The sequence below is a fragment of the Sminthopsis crassicaudata genome, chromosome 2, assembly GCF_048593235.1.
Source record: "Sminthopsis crassicaudata isolate SCR6 chromosome 2, ASM4859323v1, whole genome shotgun sequence".
NCBI classification, from domain to species: domain Eukaryota; kingdom Metazoa; phylum Chordata; class Mammalia; order Dasyuromorphia; family Dasyuridae; genus Sminthopsis; species Sminthopsis crassicaudata.
Genome location: NC_133618.1, coordinates 483,336,272 through 483,349,841, shown reverse-complemented (window position 1 = coordinate 483,349,841; position 13,570 = coordinate 483,336,272). Strand labels below are relative to the sequence as shown.

Here is a 13,570-nt window from a genome sequence, read left to right as displayed (position 1 = left end):
ATTAGGTTAAGATCTTTTAAAAGATACCGAACATTTTAATTAGCTTATTTGTCTCCCACAGCTAATTGGCATTTTCCTTCTACCCTTGTGTGCCCAGGGTCCCCCAGAGTATTAGTTACCCATGGAAGGGCAAAGAGAACTAACCTGTGAGGCTGCTGTATTAAAATACTCCTTCCCAAAAGCTGCATTTCTATTTTTTAAAAGCTCTTACACTTTTCTTTTAAAAGCACTTACCATATGCATATTTCATTATTCCTACAATAACTCAACAGTTGGATAGGACCACTGTTATCCTCCTGATTTGACAAATGAAACAGAAACACGGGGTTAAGTGAGAGGCGACATGATGTATGTGTGTGGCACAAAGGCTCTCGGATGTGCTGTCCCATGACCAGGCTCAGGCCCCAGGCTGGCCATTTATGATCGCGTGTCTTTGGGTCAGGCAATTCTTTTTTAATCTCAGTGCCTTCATTGATGCAGTCTATACGGTGGCCAGAGAGCCGGCCTTAGAATAAAAATGACCCAGATCCAGCTCACACCTTGACCACTGAGGTCACTTGTTTCTCAGGGCTCCAGGAAGCCCACAACAATACAGAAGTGGTTTCCTTAGGGGTAGTTCTCCCTACCATGAAATCACTGACCCAGGATGTCCACCGACCCCCCAAAATGAGGATGGCTTTGCATGCTTTGATTCCCAAAATTTTTGTGAGACTTATAAGCCTTAATAGTTGTTGTTTAGTCATTTTCAGTCATGTCTGATCCTTCAAAACCCTATTTAGGGTTTTCTTGGCAAAGCGATTTGCCATTTCCTTCTCCAGCTTGCTTTATAAATGAGGAAAATGAGACAAATGGAGTTAAATGACCTACCCACATTCAGGAAGATGAGTCTTTTTGACACCAGACCCAGCACTCTATGCACTATGAAACCATCTGGCTGCCCCTTATAAGCTTTAATTTTCTGTTTAAATGTGAGTTATTATTATTAAGAGCCATGGACAAGTCACTTTAGTTCCCTGATTATAGGTGATGTAGGGTAGTAGACAGAGTCCTGGATTTGAGCCAGAAGACCTGAGTTTGAATCCCATTTGTGTCACTTAGAAAGCTGTGTACCTAGTTGTGTACAAGTCACTTTAGTTCTCAACCTTAATTTTTTCAAATGCAAAGTGACAATAATATTCACACTGCCTGCTTCAAATATGAAGGCAGAGGAACAAACATTTGTTAAGTGCTTCTTCTGTACTAATAACTACAAATATTATCTCATTTGATCCTTACATGGGAGGTGGATAGCATTATTATTCCCATTTACAGGTTTAGGGAACTTAAACAGACAGAAGTTAAGTCCTTAAAAGTACTGTGAAAAAGTAAGTCAGTATTACCTGAACGATAGTTCAATCTCCCAGATGGTTGTTGTGAAGATAAAGTAGGTGGATAATGGATGTGAAAGTACTTTATCACTATAAAGAATCACATAAATACATGCTGTTATCATGATCTCACCCTCCAATCACCAGCTATACAAACAGCAGTGTGATCAGAATAGTTGATTTTTAAAGATACTCGACTGCCCTCCTGCCATGTCCACAGATCCTCCCTCCACCCTCTTGCCCCTGTCCAGCCACACTTTCCCCCTCCCTCCACTGGGTACAAAAGGAGTGATTCTTAGAACGTTCACCACCTCTGGTCAGTGGCCCCTGCACAGGTCGGACCCCCTTCCTGCTTCCTTCTTCCTTTGCCTCCTCCACTGGGCCAGTTTCACTGGGGCTGAAATCATACACATTCAGATACCATGTTTTTAATTGTGTTTAAATAGAGACTGATTCCAAGCCGTCAAGCAACAGAAACAAAGGTGTTCAAGGAAGAAATAAAAGAGGTTCTTTCATTTCCTTGTCAGGCGAAGAACAACATGAAAGCATTTTACAGGGTTGAGTTCTTGGGTTGGGACTTTTATTTTGTGGGCTTTTTTGTATGTCTTTTTTTTAAGTGCAAATCAGCATCCAAGCCCAAACCCTAGGATTGCACAGAAATTTAATTAGAGTGTTGAATGCTTTACATAAATTTGTTTCTTTCTGTGGTTTTCTTAAGAAGTGTCAGAATCACCCATCTGCCTAGAATATAATTGTAGTGGGTGAGTGGGAAGAAAAGGAGAGTAAGTTCTCCAAACTCATTTCAAAACCAGTGGCCCCAGGGGTACCTGCTGTCACTGGCATAGAAGGCCTTGAAAAGCTAGGAGTGCCCTGTTAAGAAAAGATCAGGGGCAGTAAAGTTGGCGCTCTGGACAAAACCCCATCTCCATTAAGCCTTTGTGTATTCATCCAGTGATTGTACCACCCTAGTCTCAGTTCAGGGATTTCTGGGTACCCAGGAAAAGTTGGTTTGCAGAAATAAAAATTTGTATTTCCTTATTACTTCCTGCCTACTACTAAGTAAGAAAAATATCTGTATCTGCCAGTGCCTACTATACTGCTTGATTTTAATCAAGGGGGCAAGCATTTCTTCCAGACTTACTCTGCAAGCTACTGTACCAATCTCTGAGGATGCAAAGACAACAAAAAATTAGTCCCTGGTCTCAAGAGGCTTACCTTCTGCAAGATAATGCAATATTTATTTGAATACTAGTGGTTATTTAATATGTGTCTGATGAATGAATAAAAGAAAAATGAATAAAAGAAAAATCCAGCTTGGAGGAAGTAGGGAAGAGGGAAATCATATTAGAAATTCATTCCTATGGCACTTCACAACTTGCAAAGTGCTTTATATATATTCTCTCATTTAATACTCTTGCTAACTCAATAAAATGGGGATGAATACACAAAGACTTAATGGAGATGGGGTTTTATATCCTCGGATAAATTAAAGAGAGAACTGTGGCTCTGGTGTCATTAAATGAGCACTGGATGTGCAGTGAGAAAATGTGGAATACAGTTCAAATCTTGATTCTACCAATTTTTAATTGTGCTACTTTGTAAGTCATGTTCCATCTTTGGGCCTCAGTTTCCTGCAGAATCAAGTACCTGGGCTACATACTCTCCAAAGTCTCTTCTCTGTCTTTTGTGAGAGAAAATAGAAACCACAATAATTTCCAAATATCTTATGGACTAACAATATAAAGATTTTCCCTGACTATGTGATTGTAGTATAAAACGCCCAACCACTACTGAAAGAAAAATAAACATAACCAACTGGACAAGGACATAAATCAGATGGTCCCATCCATTTTCGTAACAATTTCATATTGTCCTTGGATATGAGACCATACACTTTTGCCTAAAGAGATTCCAGAGACTATAATGAAGTCTGGAGAAATGCAGCCAAGACGGAAATGATGAGAAAATACAGAAATACAGAAGCAAGAGAATTCTTCCTCTTGAGGAATTTACATAGGAGCTTTGCAATTGGAAAAGTATTTGGTCATTTCCCCTCATGTCTTGCCTTGAACCAGGAATGTTTTCCCATTCTAATAATAAATCCTGCCAGTTGTATTCCAAAAACTTTCCTTTTTCTGAGCCCCTTCTTTCTACACCCCTCCTTCTACTGTGAAATGCTTTTCTTATCTCGCCTAACTTGCCTCAGAAGGCTGCTGATTGGTAGTACACCAGAAGTGAGCCTAAAAAGTTATTTTAAAAGACCCAATCTGCACTCCAAAAAGCTGAAACTGTCATTCTAATAAATTTCTTTGCTTTCAGTTCTCTTCCCTAGCTTTGATCAGTCACCAGGCCACCACTGAAAGTTATGTATGCTTCTCCCATAAGGTCTTCTTCCTCTCAATGAAAAGAATTTCCAATACTCTAAGTCTATGACCAGAGGAGCCCATTAGTTCTATGACTATGGAAAAATCATGTCATATTTCTGAGCTCCATTTGCATCATCTATAAAACAGGTACAATAAAATTTGTATGACCTACATCATGAGGTTGTTGTAAGAAAAGCATCTTGCAAATCTTAAAACACTAGAAAAACCTAATAAAAATAAATAATAAGGGAAGCTACATTATGGAAAAAGATATCACAGAAAATAAAATCATATCAAAAAATCTTACAAGTTTTTTTGATAAAGTCCTTATTTCTACAATACATACTGAGTATAGATTGAGTCAAATTTATAAAAATAAGAGAGTCATTGCATAACTGATAAATGGTCAAAAGTTATAAAAAGGCAGTTTTCAGAAGGTGAAATCAAAGCCATCTATGTTATTGGGTTGTTTTTATGACCCCATATATTACAGTCTCTGGGGTCTTCTTAGCAAGATAAGAGAGTGGTTTAGCATTTCCTTTCAAGTAGATTAGAGAAAACAGAAGTAAAATGATGACTTATCCAGAATCATACAGATAGTATCTGAGACTGAATTTGAACTTGTCTTCCTGACTATTGGTGAAGTACTCTATACATTGAGCCATCTCTCTGCTTCAAAGCTATCTGTAGTCATATGAAAAAATGCTCTGGATCACTATTGATTAGAGAAATGCAAACTAAAGCAACTCTGAGGTACCACCTTACTTTTAAAAGAAATGATAAATGCTGGAGAGGATGAAGAAAAATAGGGAGCTAATGGTGGAATAGTGAATCAATCCAACCATTCTGGAAAAGCATCTGGAGCTATGCCCAAAGGGCTATAAAACTGTGTATACCCTTTGGTCCAGCAACTTCACTACTAAATCTACATCCAAAGAGATCAAAGGAAAAGGTCCTCTAAGTACGAAAAATATTTCTAGCAGCTCTTTTTGTGATGGCAAAGAATTAGAAATCAAAAGAATGCCTATCACTTAAGAAATGACTAAATAACTTCTGGCATATGATTGTGATATAATTCTACTATGCTATAAAAATGTTGAGGGGGATGGTTTCAGGAAGAAAAAAAAACATGGCAAGAACTATGTGAACTGATGCAAAGTAAAGTGAGAACCAGGAGATCATTGTGTACAGCAAGAGCAATGTTTTAATGATGATCAACTGTGAAAATCTTGGCTGCTTTGATCAATACAGTCATCCAAAACAATTCCAAAGGATTCATGATAGAAAAATGCTATCCATCTCCACAGAGAGAATTGATGCATTTGAATGCAAATTGAAATGTATTTTTCTCACTTTCTTTATTTTTCAAGGCATTTTAAAAAGTATGGATAATATGGAAATATGTTTTGCATGATTTCACATGTATAATTGATATCATATTTCTTGTTGCTTCAATGGGTGTAGGAGGGTGGAGGGAAGGACTGAATTTAAAACTCAAAATTTTTAAAAGAAAAAAATATTTTAAAAAACACTAGGGAGATTATTTTTCTTAAGCACAATTCCTCAAAATGGAAGTGCCTTATTTTTATTAAAACTTAACCAGAATTGCATAAGATGTTTAGGGAAGACTAGTACCTCTGCTGAGAGGGCTTGTCATGCCTTTTTGGGGGCTGCTCATCCATCTTTGGTGCCCATCTTTTACCTAACTGTCACCTATGGCTCTAAGAACTGCAGCACGTGCAGCAAACCACATTCTGGTAAAACCATTTGGGCATATGGGCTAAACCAGACTGAGGGCAATCAACAGGCCTCAAACCCATCAATAAGTTAGGGGAATGTAAAGACTTTCCCTGGTGGAATGGGCAGATGAGAAAGATTTGTTCCAACAGTCATGAAAGTTGTATAAATAACAACTTCCTAACAATTAAGTGATCCAAAAGTGGATGGGTTGCTTCAGGAGGTAATCGGTTCCCCAACTTAATGTCTTCAAGCAAAGGCTGGATGGACTCTTGGGACTGTTGTAGTAGAAAGGGTTCCTGTTCAGTGATAGAGTAGACTAGATAGATCCTAAATTCTCTTCGAACTCGGATCCAATAATTCTGGAAGAAATTTTACCAGAACTGGTTGGAAAAGATCTTTTCTCACAGGTTTCAGCTCTTCTCTTATAAAACAATTAAATTGCTACAGAAATTAAGGGGGGGAAGTAAACTAACTCTTTTTATTAAATTTAAAAAAAAAGGTTAGGAAATTAACTATAACCACTAGTATACCTGTTCTAATGGAAGAGCACTGAATTTGAAGTCAGAGGATCATTTCAAATCCTGACTGCTACTTACTGCCTGTATAAATGCAGACAAATCACTTTTATTATTCTCAGCTTCTTTATTTATAAAATGAGGGGATTGTATCAGGCGGCCTAAGCTCATTTCCTACTTTGGATTCTCCATCATGCCCTTATTACCTTCTTCTTCCCTCCCTGGTTTCAGCTTCCTTTTGGTGTTATCTTCCCCTATTAAACTGTAAGCTCCTTGAGGGGCAGGGAATTTTTGGTATTTTTTTGGATTTTGTATACCAAGTCCTTAGCACAATGTAGCAGGCATTGAACAAATGTTTATTGGCTGATTGTCTGATCTTATGAGCCTTTGGAAAAATGACTAAGCTTGGAGTCAATGTACCAGTTCTGCATGACCTCAAACATTCTCATCTGTAAAAATAATAATGCTTGTAATATCCTAGTGTTGTTAGAGAGGATCTACTGAAATAATGCATGTGAAAAGGCATTATCACCATAAAATGCTATACAAATATGCTATTCTTCTCATGCTTTCCTTCCCCTGTGTCCATACTGGGAAAGAAGAATCCCTGCTTGTCTGTCATGAGGGGATTAGACCAGGTGAATTATTGAGGGTCTTGCCATTCTTCCTCAACAGGGCCAGAAGCATTTTACCTCCTGAATGAAAGGGTCCTTTCTGTCATCTTTTACAGAAGTTTCTGCACAAACACATATCCTCATCTGAGATAATTTATTATGAAAGATGCCAAAAGTCAGTTTTGGAGGAATTTGGGAATATAGGCACTTATATATATTGTTGGTGGAGCTGTGAAGTGGTTCAATCATTTTGGAAACCAATTTGGAATTACATAAATAAAGTCACTAAAATGCCCATATTCTTTGAACTAGAGATTCTGTAACTGGGTTTATACCCCAAGGAAGTCATTGATAAGAAAAAAGTTTCAATTTACTCCAAAATATTTACAGCAGCACTTTTTGTTATGGCTAAGAATTGAAACCAAAGTTGATGTCTATCTATTGGGAAATAGCTTAAAAAAATGTGGTAGATGAATACTACTTATTACACATTAAGAAGTGATGAATGTGATGAATACAGAAAAGCATGGAAAGATACATATTAGCTGATGTAAAGTGAAGTAAACAAAGCTAATAAAACATTATACATGATCATTACAACAATATAAATAGCAAAAACAATAAAAATAAATAATCAAAAATCAAAAGTAAGTGTAAGAAATCATTAAGATTAAGTGGGACTTGAATGAGAGATATGAGATTATATCCTCAACCTGCCCATAATATAGATTGTACATATTTTCAGACTTTCTCGATATATATTGGTCAGTTATGCTGACTATTTTTCCCTCTCAAAAAAATAATGTTTCTTATATAAGGTATCTCCCAGGAAAGGGGAAAGGAAAGACTATAATGGGATACTATGATAATGTTAATTTAAAAATTAATAAAAATTATTTTTAAAAATTTGTTGTGATGTTTTCAAAAAATATTCATCTCCCCAACCAGGTGTTCTGAAATTTACCTTTTCCTTTTGGTCTTTCTGGGAGTGTTGATGGTTCTACAAGCCACACAGTACACCTCCTCCTGAGTATGGGAGGGCAGATTTGCTGTCAGAAATTTCTCCAGAATGTGTTTACTTGAATTACAAAGAATTTTTTTTTTACCTCACTGGAAAGTCATTATGACAGAACAGCAATTTTGCAAAATATATACATTGTAAGTGACATGCTTTGGAAACACCTTCCATGCAAGGAGGTAGCGTAAATCAAATTGTGTCATAAAATGGAAATTGCAGCGACAAATTACACATTAGTACCATGGTGCCTGAAATATGTGACGATGTGGATGCTATATAATGGGCAGGATGAGAAACTGAAAGGTGAATGTTGAACATAAAAGATAATCGCTTTTCTAGTCAGATATACAAACTTTCTTCTTTCATAGTTCAGTGGAAAAAAAGCCCAGGCTCTTCAGGTGAGAATCTGCATTCAAATCTCATCTCTGCTGCTTAATGCCTGTGTGACTGTAGACAGGTAAGAACCTCCATAGGCCTCAGAAGTAATCCATAGTTCTATGAGAACTCCTAAAGTAGAGGGGCTACAGAGGCATCCGACTTTCTAGTCATGACAGAGTTTTTGCTGGGCAATTAATGTTTTGCATCTAAGCTATGACTATTTTCCAGGTGAACATCAGAGGAGACAGGACTAGGGAATTTAACTCAGTTTGAGATTTGTGAAGTGTAGAGGGAAGGAGCTGGGGAGCGGTAGTATAAGGCAATAAAAGGATGCTTGATCATATTCAATGTTTGAAATGATACCAGGCCCTCTGTACCAGCATTTCCTTTCCCCAGAATACAAGACTAAGCCCAACTGAGGTTTCCCTGTTCTGGATGCTAGGCGGAAGGTAAGGCAAGGGGGAATTACCCTTATACCAAAAGTTTAGAAGACAAAGGGTCATATATTTAGAGTTAGAGCTCTTAGCAGTCATTAAGTCCATCCTCCTCTGTCCTTTCCTTAAGTTCCCAATAAATGATCTGAGCAGACATTAAGCAACAATAGGAATAGAGAGAGGTCATGGAGACTGTTGACTCTTTGTTGTTGTTCCGTTATTTCAGTTGTGTCCAGCTCCTCAAGACTGGGATTTTCTTGGCAATGATACTAGACTCTAGGCCCAGCTCTCCTTCCACACAGCACCATATTCCTGCCCTTCCTGTTTACTCTTTACTCAGAGACATCACTTACCAAATTATGTTTTCTTTTGCTGTTTAATTTACTTCAAAAACCTGCTTTGTAAGGCACTGAGAATACAAAGGCAAAAATGTAAACGCTGCTGCCTCCAAGAGCTTACATTTTACTTGAAGAAAACAGCAAGTGCAAAGAAAAGTAAATGGAAAAAATAGTTTTGGGAAAACCACTTAACATCTGGTCAGAAAGGCTGAGCCTTGAAGAGGCAGAGGTGGAGAGGGAGAGCATTCCAGAAGATGGGACAACCTGTGCAAGGATGTAGGTGTGGGACGGAGTGCTGTGGATGATGAACAGGAAACAGAGAAGTATGACCAGAACACACAGTTCTGATGTTTATGGGACCCAGGCCATCAGAACCTATGAATATTTTATTTCTAATTCTACTACATTTGCATAAAATTAGCTAAATCCCTGTTTCTTCAGGTCCAGGTCAGCCTCACCTACTCCTAACCACACCATTCCCTTCCCCATTCTACCCACCTAGGCCTTTCTGGCACAGAGTTTTACTGTGTTTTCAATATATTTCACTAATTCCATTCCATTTTGAAGTAACTTTTGGTCCTAGCATGTCCAGCTCTAAGGAGTCCAGTGACCCTATTTATCATAACTTTAGACCCTGTCACACTAACTCTTATCTCACATCGGTCTTGTATTCTTGAGTTGGGTTTTACCTCCTATTTTCTTCTTGAGTAAGGTCACCTTGCAAGAGATATCATACAGTGAAAATGAAGTGTTAAGGAAAATAATCTTTGGAAGCATTTCTCATTACATTTTAATTACATTTTATAGTTAAGCAGTTAGGATGGGCTCGAGCTTAAAAGCTAATCACAGAGTCAGGCATGGAGCCTCCTATCCAGGGAAGCCCTCACAGGACCAACAAGGCCTATAATCACACGGAATCCAAAGTCTCCAACGACTTCCATTCACAAAATCTTAACACCCAGGGGCACAGCATAAAGTCTCTATTATACAGCAGGTTTCATAGTTGTGAAGAGAAAAATTAGGCTGTCATTCAAGAAAGGTATCTGTTTTGGCCTGTGACTAGCACTTCAGATTTTGGGTTCCGGGATGTTTGTGAAGAGCCAGATGTTTTCAAGTTCCACAAATGTTGTTATTGTCACTTTTAAAGGTGCCTCTTTCACATCTCTGAAGTACCTTTATTTTGGCTGCTTTGCCTGCCTCCTACTCCCGCACACTCTAGTTCTGTCTTTCCATTGCATATGTCTGCACTTGAATGTCCTACCATTATTCCAAACCCAACAGGTTTAAAAAAAAGTCATCATCTTCTTTATGTAGATTCCCAAACTGGATTTATTTTTTTAATAAATTCTCCATTTCTGTCAATTGATACAACCACTTTCCCAGTCCCTAGTTAGCAATCTCACAATCATCTTTTATTCTTCCCTTTTCTTTATCCCCAATATCCAATTCATCCTCAAAACCTGTTATTTCTTGCTTTTAAATTTCTCACAACTTTTCTTCCTTTCTCTGTGTCCCTACTGACAGCATCTTAGCCTAAGTCCTCATCACCTCAAAAATGCACTAGTTCTTAATTAACCTCCCTGCCTCCAATCTATAGTTCTTTCAATTCATCTTCCTCAGGACACCATACCAGCCTTCCTAAAATATCCTATCATGTTGTTTTCCTTTGTGAGAACCTGCAAAAATGTTGTCTATTGCCTCTAATTCCAAATTTCTCTGTTTGATTCTGAAGCCCTTCCACAACGATGCTCATTTTTATGCAGTCACATCATTTCTTCATTATCCCAACAAATGTCCTCCCATCCAAACAGTCCTTCTGTGGATCTTTGCTTATGATGTTCCTCCTGCTTGCACTGCTCACCCCTTTCTCTGCATACCACATTTTAGGAAGGACATTGATACATTGGAGAGAGTTCCAGAAAAGGATAATACTTAGGATGTTGAAGGACCTCAAGATCATGTCAGATGAAAATCTTAGAAGGAATTTTGGATGGTTAACCTGGAGAAGACACGTGGAGCAATGAGAGATTCATTAGAGAGGGTAGGAATATGATACTGTCTTTAGGTACTTGACAGGTCCAGTCACTTGTAAAAGAGATTAGATTCATTATTCTTGGCTTTTGACAAGCAAAACTAGGAACAACAGATGAACACTGAAAAGAGAGAAAATAAAAATTGATGTTAAGAAAAATATTCTAAAGAACTGTTCCAAAGTAAACTGGGCTGCTTCAAGAGGTAGCAAGTTCCCCCTCATTAGAGATCTTCAATGGAGTACTACATCGTCACTTATCGGGTTTATTATAGAGAAGGGTTCTTTTTCATACATGCTATTTGACCTGAATGATCCTTTCTAGCCATTAAACTGCGATTCTGCAAACTCCTAGTTCTCCTTCAAAGCCCAACTCAATTATTACCTCTCCCATGATTCTTTTGAAATTTTTAATTCTTTTTTTGAACTCAGAGCAACATTCTTAATCAGTGTCAGTCAATTAGTATTTTTAAAGCACCTACTATGTTCCAGGCACCATGCTAAGTGCCTAGACCATCTTTTAGCATCAAATAGATCCTTAATTGGTTCATTTTCAAATCCCCCCAATGAGTTTGTGTGTGGATTACTTCTTAATTGGTTTATGTGTGTTTATTTTAATACTCCTAACTGAGTTGAAATCACTTTAATTGCAGGAAATACTTCTACTTCTTCTGTATCATCTCCCTTCCCCCACTACACATACATACTACATACACTGTACCTACATAGGGATGAGCAGGAATTCAATTAATGTTTTGATTTGAAAATACTAAGTCCCAAAAAAAAGAACCACCACTCAGTATCAAGCACTGAATTCTAAATTTCAGTCATGGGATCCCAAATCAAGCTGAGACCTCAGAGGTCATCACATCTGAACCCTGAATTTTACAATTAGGCAACAGAGGCCTAAAGAGATTAGATGACTTACCTAAGATTGTCCAGGTCATAATTTTCAGTGGCAGGTCTCAAATCTGGGTTGTCTGGCTTCCAAGACAGAGCTTCTACAGTGAATCGTGCTTGCTCTTCTTTTATTTTTTGCCACAAGTTGCTCGTTGAGAAGGCCAAATACAAGCAGTTCAAATGTTATTTTCTCCAAAGGTGATGGAACACTGCATCAACCTGGTCATCAATTTAGAACAAATTTGTTTTTTATTGACAAGATATTTGCCCATACAGAAGAATATTTCCCCAATAGATCAGTCTTATTTTGTTACCAACCATTTTATGATGGGATTAAAGTTATGTGAATACATTAGGATAATATATTGGCTCTATGAAAGAGATAGCATCTCTCTGGAGGCAGTCCTAATGGGGAAACTTTAAAGATAACAATTAACTTCTGTACTGCAGCTATGCCAGGGTTTCAGTGCTTATCTGGGGATTTTTTTTATGTAATTGTTACTTCTCTTGTATAGGAAACAAAGGCCAAATTCAATCAATTCTGCCCTCTGCCAGCATTCACTGATATATTTCAGTGCTTGAGGCTTGCTGAAAGTTAAAGCCCTAAAAAGTAGTTTTTATACTTGGGACAAGTGGAATGGTCAGGAATAAGAGAGGGGTAGGGAAGAAGACTGGTTCATCCAAGACATAGGCAATGGGGAAAGGAAACATACCCCTAATTATCACAAGGCTTCTAATTTGCTGATCAGGAGAAATTGCATGCCAGAATTTGAGTGCCTTCTAAATATCCTACCCTAGAACAAAACTCTAGATTCCCATCCTATTTGTGGAACTAATGAAAGGAGAAATGTTACCTTCCATGGGCCTAAGAAAGGTGCTGTTATCAAATCTTTTGAAATTACCCAGAATCAAAATAAAGAACAGCATTTCAAAGAATTCAAAAAAGATTGTTGAAAGCTAAGCTAAATAAGCCCCAAATAACTGTGCTTTTGGGGTGAGAGAGCGTGTCAGCCAAAACAGGGAGAAGATGGAAGACTTATCTGTTTATTTTGATAAATGTAAATGAATTCTATTACTTGTCAAAACGTTATCAAGACCCCAATGAAATGAGCTCTTTTTTTTCTCTTTTTTTTTCCAGAGGAAACAAGTGGGGGAGGGGGAGGGAAAGATAGAAATGCTCAAGACAGATTGCTTTGATTTGAAATGAAAACAAACAACTTAAAAAAAAAAAGGTTTTCATTATTTTGGAGACCTTGGCATTCTTGCAGATACATTCATGAATTAATCATTAAAATCCTGAAACGTGGAATAAATCATGCGGGTTTTCAATGCCAGCACACTATAAAGGGGACCGTGAACGGTTATTAAGATACAGCACTCCAAGCTGGTTTGTGGAATCTTTCTTTTCCTTGGAACCCAGTGAATGAAAGGTGTGTGACAAGCAGGGCTCTGTGATGCAGAGAAGGGAGGCTGTTTGCAAGCAGGCTCTAATAGTGTGTCACTGAGTATTAGCGGTATTTAATATCTGTTAATAGAATGGCTTATATGTATAGTAAGCAGCAGGATCAAAGGCAAGCCATGCAGCTTTTAAATTATTAGCACTAATTAGGCAAATCAAAGAGGAGGGGAAGAAAAAGACCAAAGAACATATTAGGAATAAAACATAGGAACATCTACCTGCCTAGCTGTGTCAAGATTAAGTTTCCAAACAACCAATTAGTGGAAGAGACCTTTCCAGAGCAGAAAGCTACATAGAGAAGGGGGACGGCTTCATTACAGTGGCTCCCTAATTAAAATGTAAAGGTTGCTGATCATTGCATAATTAAATAACGTGACACAAGGCGTCAACTGGCTCTGGCCAAGCCGCTGGG

At 37.9% G+C, this 13,570-nt stretch overlaps 1 long non-coding RNA gene across 3 annotated transcripts in view; it reads right to left on the bottom strand.

Moving 5' to 3' along the window:
* Positions 1-9,545: 9,545 nt before the first annotated feature.
* The window catches only part of LOC141557540 (uncharacterized), a 95,372-nt gene continuing 91,347 nt past the window's right edge, over positions 9,546-13,570 (bottom strand). For all 3 annotated transcript variants that reach the window (XR_012486820.1, XR_012486821.1, XR_012486822.1), the window contains 2 exons: positions 11,728-11,918; positions 9,546-10,923 (listed from right to left, as the gene is read on the bottom strand). This is a non-coding gene — a long non-coding RNA (uncharacterized LOC141557540). The remainder of the gene's footprint in view (positions 10,924-11,727; positions 11,919-13,570) is intronic.